The following is a 9,864-nucleotide window of genomic DNA, read 5'->3' on the forward strand; positions in this document are numbered from 1 at the left end:
TATAATAAAATTGAGTTTTAATAATTAATCTATACTGTGAAGGACTTTATAATTAGAAAAGATTTTTGCCCCTGTGATTTTTATCTAAAACATTCCATGATTATTCTGTGGCATAGGTAATAATTCAAACATCATATATATATATATATATATATATATATATATATATATATATATACATACATATACACACATACATACAAATACTCCCATTCCATGAGTACTTTATATTTTATTACATTATTCTATCGGTTAATAAAGGCATCAGCGCTGCTTATTAGTTATATCTTGATATTCTTGGTACAGTTTCTAAGCCAAATGTGGAACCTTCTTGATATTCTTATCTTATCTTGACATATGTCTCTCTGTACATACAGAAATTAGACAAGATGCTTTCTGGTATATTCAACGGTGTCTCTTACTGCCTAGTTTAAATTCATTTTATATATTATCAACTGTCCATATCAAATATCTTCCGTTACGCAATGCTTACAGTATGCTTGCTAAAGAAGGACATTGTCCTTGAAATGTGTTGCACTTTCCTTTTCTGGTTATGTATTTAATAAAAAAAAATGTCAAAGGTCTAGAAGTTGTAAGCGTGGACTCTATCTACAACATATGTGATAATTTCTCGGTACAGCTGTGATTAATTGGGGGTTCTTGGACATTGAACCCTCCCCTTATCAAAATGTAAATGACAGTCCCATTATTTTGGTACCTTTCTACATAAATTGATTGTCTTACACTGTACATCTGGAGCATGAGAACCTTTAATCTTAGGATCAACGTATTTCTTTGCCTGCTGAAATTCTATAGACACTCTTCAACTTGTGGATATCCAGTAAGGACAGGGGAACTTTGGCAAAATCTCAAAATTTGAGTCTTAAAGCAAACCCGGACATTTGGTGTGACAGCTGCCCCTGTTTGGAAGTGGTTTTTCATGCAAGGTGAGTCATCTCTGACATAAAACCTTCCTTGTTTTTTAATATACCATTTGGAGCGCTGCCCTCACTTTAATTAACCTAAGAATATATTCTATATGAACAATGCCCGTTTTTTCTCAGAAAGAAAACTGCCAGAAAAGGCACCAAACACACAGAATCAAGTGTAAGCATATACTAAATATTGCACAAATGGGTAAGAGAATAAAAATGGTTCAAACTGTGTTGAAACGAGTTGCAAAACAAATAAATTACTCTCAAATTTGCTGTTACTATGTATTACTTTATAAATACAATAGATTATATAACAGTGCTACAAATTCCACATTTAATGATTGTTTTTTGTAGAGATTTTTTGCTTTCCTTATTTCTCAGACTGTAAATAATGGGATTTATCAATGGGGTGAACACAGTATATAGCAGTGATAGGATTTTACTCATTGTGGAGGTTTGTCCTCCTGTGGGGAACATATAAACACTAAATAGGCTAAAGTAGAATATGGAGACCACAATGAGGTGGGAGCTACAGGTGGAGAAGGCTTTCTGTCTACTAATCCTGGACTGAAGCTGCAAGATGGTGACAACAATATTAATGTAAGATACTACTATAACTGTGATTGGGATGAAGAGTGCAGGAAAGCTCATTATATAGTCCTCTAGCTCAATAATAAAAGTGCTACAACAGGCAATTTCTATTAAAGGAACAAGATCACAGAAAAAATGGTCAATGATGTTTGGTCCACAAAATGTCAACATCGAGGTTGTTAAGGTTTCAATGAATGAACAAGAAAAACCAATCAGCCAAGATATGGCGATCAATATCACACATGATTTACTTGTCATTATAGAGGTGTAATGGAAGGGATTACAGATGGCCACATATCTGTCATAAGACATTACAGCGAGAAGAACACATTCAAATACTTCTAAGGCACCAAAAAAAATATAACTGAGTGAAGCAGCCAAAAAAAGTAATGGCCCCCCCATTATTCAGTAGAATGTGGAGCAAGTTGGGGACAATATCTGTGGGTAACAATATGTCACTGATGGACAGTTGTAAGATAAAGAAGTACATTGGAGTGTGGAGGGTCTTGCTGATGGACACCAGGATGATGATCAGGAGGTTCCCACATATTGTCCCCCAGTAAAGCACCAGGAGAAGACAGAACAGGGAAATTCTCAAATTTTGGCAACCTTGAAATCCTATCAGGAAAAACTTAGGGACTGCAGTCAGATTGTTCTCCTGCATAAAGAGCAGCAAAGTGCTAATAATTAGTCATCTGTTTATTTATTCCACATTCTATCTGTATCTTTAAGAGAAGGGGATTAAATGAGCAATATTAAATCTTCAGAAATATTAGTATTATGTATTATGTAAACTCCCAGATATCTAAACTGTGATATTATTAATAAGTCAACATATTTCCTTTTCTATAACTCATGTTCGCTGATTGAGGGTGCAGGCAGACGAGCGCATAAACAGCGCGTTTTTGCGACCAAACGTATATACGTGACCATCTGAGGCAATGGTTTCGAATGTATTCGTTCACATGGGCGATTTTACGGTGCGTAAAAACGGCAATTCGAAAAAAAACGGAACATATGCGACCGAAATACGCGCCAACGCATATTCGATCGCCGAAAAGACCGTTTGCAAAGTAGGAACAAACGAAAATACGCTTTCTAGCTCTGGTCGTGATCGGTGAAAAACGATCGTTCGGGCGATTATACGTTGCGCTCGTGCGAACGTAAATATGCCTACGCTCGTCTGCCCGCACCCTCAGTTGCATAAACATGGATATCTGACAATTAATGAGTTAACTAGAGAAAAATCCAAATTTGGGTAGTTGAACCAATTCCCAGTGACAAAGACGTTTTCCACCGGATGCTGATTCTATACATGTGATTGTGGGGATGCACTGAGATTCAAGCCTTTTAGTGTGAAGTGACTGATTTGCTTAGTAAGGTTGTGAGCATCCAGTAACAAGAGTCCCAGAGATTTGTTTACTGGGAAATCAGTATACCGAACAAAGGCAACAGCATGCATGGATTTTATTATGTGGAACGCTTATTTGATATGCAAAGCAGTGACGATGCAATGGATGTACAAACAACCTCCATCTATGGCTCAATGGAGGAAAAATGTTAAGAATATCATTCCGAATGCAAAAATTATCTTTAAAACTAGAAAGTGTCCTGAAAAATGTAATAAGCTTTAGGATATATGAAGTAATTTTTCTAGCATGATTTTTACACAAAAATCCCTCACAGACCAACGACACGGTGATGAGCGGTACAACCAGCAATTATCAGAGCAACATGACTGTTTGTGCTTTGTTATCGCCCTCTTGTGTGTTCTTACTTCCCAATGGATTATCAGCATCGGCGGTAGAAACTCTTCGATTAGTGAACAATCACAACACAAACTTTCATTGTTTTATAAATACGTATTTTATTTATGTGTGAAGCAAAATATTATAGCGCAAATGTTGAAAAAGAATTGTCATTATTCTTCAATAAAATAAGGGGAAAAAAGCTGCAAATTGGCCATTTGCAGAAATGCAGTAAATTTTCTGCAGCTCCGATGTCCTGTGAGAAGATAGCTTTACTCTCCATCTGTAATATATACATATATATATATATATATATATATATATATATATATATATATATATATATATATACATATATATTGACAGTGATTTTATTGTTTGTAAAATCTGTGGTTGAAATATGTAACCAATAGATATGATAATGTGTTGCAAGTCTAGAGATAACTGTTTAACTTTTTTAAAACTGTTTGTAAATCAAATTTGCTAAAAAAAAAAAAAAGTGTACGTTGTTGCTGGGGCATTTCGGTTGAGATTTGGCTCCCATCTTTCCATAACAAATACCTGATGCTTGATCCCAGCCTTGTCTTTATCCTCACTTACCTCAGATACATTCATGATCCTTTTCCTAATGATGACAGTAAATGGATAATCTCAGTATTGACCCAAGAATAAAAACCATCAGTAGACGTATCTACACTATGATGATATGTACAACATGATAGTGGATAAAGGCAGAAAAATATGGGAAGACGAAGCGTATAACAATCTGTAAATGGTACAATTATATTACGAAAATAAATCGACTCGCTTCTTATATATAAACAGAAGATGAGGCCCCAGAAGGAAAACCCATCTACAGGGATTTGTGTTCTGTTGACTTATGTGTGAAATAATGATTTAAATAATACATAAAAATAACACTGGCGGGAATCAGGAAGTAAATACACCGGACCATTCATTAGGACTAAAAAAGATTTAAGGCTTCAAATTTATGTTCATATGTAGTGTGCTGATCATAATAATAAATTAGACAAAACTAGAATTGACAAACAGAGAAGACTTTAATAATACAGAATGGGCCACATAAAATTTGCCCACCTTTCACAATACTGTGACAGGAAGAGCGAGCAGGTGTTTTTTGTTTTTTAATAGCTCTATTGAATCCATACATGTTACAACAGATACTGGAAATGGTGCTTATTCAATTCTATGCATTTGTGGACATGTCACAATATGTTGGCTGATACTGCCTGCAGCTCTTCAACAGTGATGCTGCAGATAGTATTCATGATGTATTTCTTTAGTCCATCCAGGGTATGTGGATTATTGGTGCACATGTTCTGCTTTAACTTTTCACACAGATACAAATTGCATTTTGACGAGTTGGGGGAATGAGGTGGCCATAACTCATTGCTCACAGTCCACTCTTCCATAAACAGTTCATGATGTGAGTCCATGGGAATTGTGGCATGTTGTCCCATCTTGTTGGAAAAACCAGTACACCCTTCCTTCTGGAGTTAGGTGATCATAAAACTGTTCAAACATATCCAGAGAAACCTTGGCATTGGTCCCACTATTCGTGTTTCTGACACTGCACAGTCAGGCGGAGATTTTCTGTAGAGCAGAACGTTGTATCCTGTGAATTTAGATGTCCTCATAAATAAATTGAACCTTATCTGACATAAAGTGCAGCAATGGGTTGAATAGCCCTCAATCATAGTCAGAAACCATCTACAGTAATTTATGGATTGAGCTTTGTCGGACTCTCTCAGTTCCTGCACACGCTTTTCAGTATGGTTCCAGATTCAGAGATTTCAGCACTCACCGACATGATCTTCATAATACACCAACTTGCTAGGACTGCCTGCGACTTAATTTTGAAATGCTATTTAAAATCCACTGCTGAATGTCACAAACGTCTTTGGATTTCTGAACTGATGAAGGCCTATGTTTCCTCATATTTGCCACAGACCCGGCAGGGTATATTAGCGATAAGGCATTTACGTCAATCGCAGCTTTCCACCAAGCTCTATTTCAATTACCTGATCTTCACTCCATTGTGGATTTTAGTGTGGATCTGCCATACAAAAAAAAAAAATACGAATGAATGACGGGCGAGAGCTGCCTGTGATTGGGAGAGAGAGAGGGCTCCCCCCTGTTCCCCGCTGCTACCCCCCGCTCCGCCACGCCTCCTCCCGCCCCTCGCGCCCCCGAATCTTTTCACCCGAGTACAGAAGTACTCGAAAATTGTGGTGCTCGATCGAGTAATTACTCGAAACGAGTACGTTCGCTCATCTCTACTAAGTGTATTTTTTACTTTTTTTTTTTTACATTAAAATCTTTCTCTATCAGGGAAGGGCTTATATATAAACCCCTTCCCTGAAAAGGAATGCAGGGGTGTCGGCAGACCATTGTTTTCAATGGAGCCGCCGGCAGCAGCTCCATTAAAAACAATGCACGGACCTGCATTCACGCGTGTTTTTGCACATACATGGGTGTGCACTTAAGTACGTACCTATATACGCACAAAAACACGCTTGTGTGAAGCCACCCTAAGGGAGTAGTAGCTAGCTTTTTGAGTCAATCACTCAGATTTTTGATTCCCCACTCCGAACGTCCTATTCTCTGTGAGAATTTTCCTATATAGTAGATTCAAGGCTAACCAGGGACAACTAAGTTCCACAGGTTGAGATCTAACCACTGTTGATTAAACCTCCCAGAAATACTCCCTTACTAACTACATATCTAGACTGACTAGGGACAACCAGGTCCCAAAAATATACTACAGCTAGTCTCGAGATAGAAAGCTTTGAGTTAGCCAGGTTAACCCTTTGCAATCCAATTTTGGATTCAAGGTTTCTCTTTCGGCCATTATATAATGGTGCCATCTGCTGGCTAGAGACAGTACTGTGGTATGGGACATGCTGGAGAGGCCCCCAACAACAGAGCGGCCAGTAATATACAGTAATAATACTCTGCCGGACATCTTCTGACATCGGAGCTGTACAGCCTTCAATCAGAATATCTGAAGACGTCAGACAGTGGATTGGAAAGGGTTAAATATCTTAGATAGCTGTGTAGAGTTGCAACAGATTATAAAGGGCTTCAGTCCCTGCTCTAGGTCTCACTAGCTGAAAAAAGGCACAATCTCCCTACCTACAAAGTTTAAATAGATAGACTAACAAAAAAAACAAAGATGAGATGCAGCCTGTAGCCCTGATGGTGGACTACAAGCCTAAGCACATAAACATAGGAACTAAGGTGCAGAACAATGGCAGCAGGTCCTCTCGACTGATGAGTCAAAATGTGAAATATTTGGCTGAAACAGAACATAAACCCCTGAAAGGCTCCTTCAGGTATGGAAAGCGAGGCTATAAGTGTTGTTCAAATATCTCTCACAACCAGAAGGAGATCCATTTGGAACATGATAGCGTCTCTATTAACCTGAGTGTCATCTTGAATCATGGCTCCTATTTCATCATCTATATACTAGAGGGTCCGTGTGGCTTACAATTTGTAGGCTGGACTATTAATGCCCTTAGGATAAGAACCTTTTGATCTTTTGACTGAATTCAGTTTTTACTAAGTGGCGTATATTTCTTCCCTTTATCACAAACGAGTATTCGTAAGTCCATTCATATTGTAGCATTTGAATACATTACTATACTATTATTTTTGCATTTATTCTGTTTTTATTCTTCAGTTTATGTTCTGCTTTTATTATTTTGCTGATGTCTTATTATCCTTTTCTACAACAGTGTATTTTTACTATATTATTATTGGTACAACGACACTTCCAGTCGATGGAGTGAATTTCTTTTTACTATTTGGAACGCTAGTGCATGCGACGCATGGTTTCGGGAAATGGGGCACACAAACAGGCACTCCAGACATGTTGCTCCAACAGGACTTCGGGAAAGTGAGAATATCCAGTTCCACGGTGGTATGTGTAACAAGTCTTGCAAATGACGTGAATTTCAAGCCCCACCTCATCCATTGACAGCAATAAAGATAAGGAAACTAAGAATTTGATAAACATATGCACTGTCTTTGTACATTATTATTCCTACATATGCTTGATAAAGGAAGCCCTCTGCCCTCCAAAACACATTGCTGTCCTGTTTTATACATCATGAATAAAATGGCTTTATCCAACCTCTTCTGACCTGGATTCTAAGAAACTGCTCTGACAGCGTGATGTAGTGTACCTGGATTCAGTGGGGTTCTCTCATTTGGGGACTCCTATGACGTTCGCACTATTATATATTACTACTAGAGATGAGCGAACGTACTCGTCCGAGCTTGATACTCGTTCGAGTATTAGCGTGTTCGAGATGCTCGTTACTCGTAACGAGTACCACGCGATGTTCGAGTTACTTTCACTTTCATCTCTGAGACGTTAGCGCGCTTTTCTGGCCAATAGAAAGACAGGGAAGGCATTACAACTTCCCCCTGCGACGTTCCAGCCCTATACCACCCCCCTGCAGTGAGTGGCTGGCGAGATCAGGTGTCACCCAAGTATATAAATCGGCCCCTCCCGCAGCTCGCCACAGATGCATTCTGACAGAGATCAGGGAAAGTGCTGCTGATGCCGGAGCTGCTATAGGAAGAGTGTTAGGATTGATTTTAGGCTTCAAGAACCCCAACGGTCCTTCTTAGGGCCACATCTGACCGTGTGCAGTACTGTTGAGGCTGCTTTTTGCAGTGTTGCACTTTTTTTTTTTGTATATCGGCCGCGCAGAGCATTGCGTCAAGAGCACTAATTTTACATAGTCCAGGGCCAGTAGTGGTGAGGCAGGGACAGTGAAAGACATAGACAGTCTATATAGGCAGTGGGCTTTTCCAAAAAAATTTGGGAAAAAAAATCTATTTGGGCTGCCTGTGACCGTCCTGACTGTACTGCGTCTCTGCTGGGGGTAGTTGTCCTAATTCATACGCAGCCAGCTAAGTGTTACAGCAGGCTTGCGCAAAATTCTTTCCTGCCTCTGCTGTGCGTTCCGTAAGCGAAGTCAGCCTCCAACCACAGGCCAATAAGCGGAGGCTCAAGTCAGGGTGTGGGCACAGGCCGAGGTCCTGATCCAGGTGTATCGCAGCCGACTGCTGCGGGATTAGGAGAGAGGCACGTTTCTGGCGTCCCCACATTCATCTCACAATTAATGGGTCCACGCGGTAGACCTTTATTAGAAAATGAGCAGTGTGAGCAGGTCCTGTCGTCGATGGCAGAAAGTGCATCCAGCAATCTATCGACCACCCAGAATTCTGCGCCGTCCACTGCTGCAACTCTGAATCCTCTGGCTGCTGCTCCTCCTTCCTCCCAGCCTCCTCACTCCATTACAATTACACATTCTGAGGAGCAGGCAGACTCCCAGGAACTGTTCTCGGGCCCCTGCCCAGAATGGGCAGCAATGGTTCTGAATCCTCTCCCACTGGAGGTGTTTGTCGTGACCGATGCCCGACCTTTGGAAAGTTCCCGGGGTCCGGGGGATGAGGCTGGGGACTTCCGGCAACTGTCTCAAGAGCTTTCAGTGGGTGAGGAGGACGATGACGATGAGACACAGTTGTCTATCACTCAGGTAGTAGTAATTTCAGTAAGTCCGAGGGAGGAGCGCACAGAGGATTCGGAGGAAGAGCAGCTGGACGATGAGGTGACTGACCCCACCTGGTTTGCTACGCCTACTGAGGACAGGTCTTCAGAGGGGGAGGCAAGTGCAGCAGCAGGGCAGGTTGGAAGAGGCAGTGCGGTGGCCAGGGGTAGAGGCAGGGCCAGACCGAATAATCCACCAACTGTTTCCCAAAGCGCCCCCTCGCGCCATGCCACCCTGCAGAGGCTGAGGTGCTCAAAGGTGTGGCAGTTTTTCACTGAGAGTGCAGACGACCGACGAATTGTGGTGTGCAACATTTGTCGTGCCAAGATCAGCCGGGGAGCCACCACCACCAGCCTCACCACCACCAGCATGCGCAGACATATGATGGCCAAGCACCCCACAAGGTGGGACGAAGGCCGTTCACCGCCTACGGTTTGCACCGCTGCCTCTCCCCCTGTGCCACAACCTCCCACTGAGATCCAACCCCCCTCTCAGGACACAGGCACTACCGTCTCCTGGCCTGCACCCACACCCTCACCTCCGCTGTGCTCGGCCCCATCCACCAATGTCTCTCAGCGCACCGTCCAGCCGTCGCTAGCGCAAGTGTTGGAGCGCGAGCGCAAGCGCAAGTACGCCGCCACGCACCCGCACGCTCAAGCGTTAAATGTGCACATAGCCACATTTATCAGCCTGGAGATGCTGCCGTATAGGGTTGTGGAAATGGAGGCTTTCAAAGGTATGATGGCGGCCGCGGCCCCGCCCTACTCAGTTCCCAGTCGCCACTACTTTTCCCGATGTGCCGTCCCAGCCCTGCACGACCACGTCTCCTGCAACATTGTACGCGCCCTCACCAACGCGGTTACTGGCAAGGTCCACTTAACAACGGACACGTGGACAAGCACAGGCGGGCAGGGCCATTATATCTCCCTGACGGCACATTGGGTGAATTCAGTGGAGGCTGGGACAGAGTCAGAGCCTGGGACCGCTCACGTCCTACCCACCCCC

At 42.1% G+C, this 9,864-nt stretch overlaps 1 pseudogene; it reads right to left on the reverse strand.

Moving 5' to 3' along the window:
• Positions 1 to 1,241: 1,241 nt before the first annotated feature.
• Positions 1,242 to 3,889, reverse strand: LOC136613190 (olfactory receptor 10A7-like; annotated as a pseudogene).
• Between the last annotated feature and the right edge of the window lie 5,975 nt (positions 3,890 to 9,864).

Source organism: Eleutherodactylus coqui, chromosome 2 (genome assembly GCF_035609145.1).
Source record: "Eleutherodactylus coqui strain aEleCoq1 chromosome 2, aEleCoq1.hap1, whole genome shotgun sequence".
In the NCBI taxonomy this organism is placed as follows: domain Eukaryota; kingdom Metazoa; phylum Chordata; class Amphibia; order Anura; family Eleutherodactylidae; genus Eleutherodactylus; species Eleutherodactylus coqui.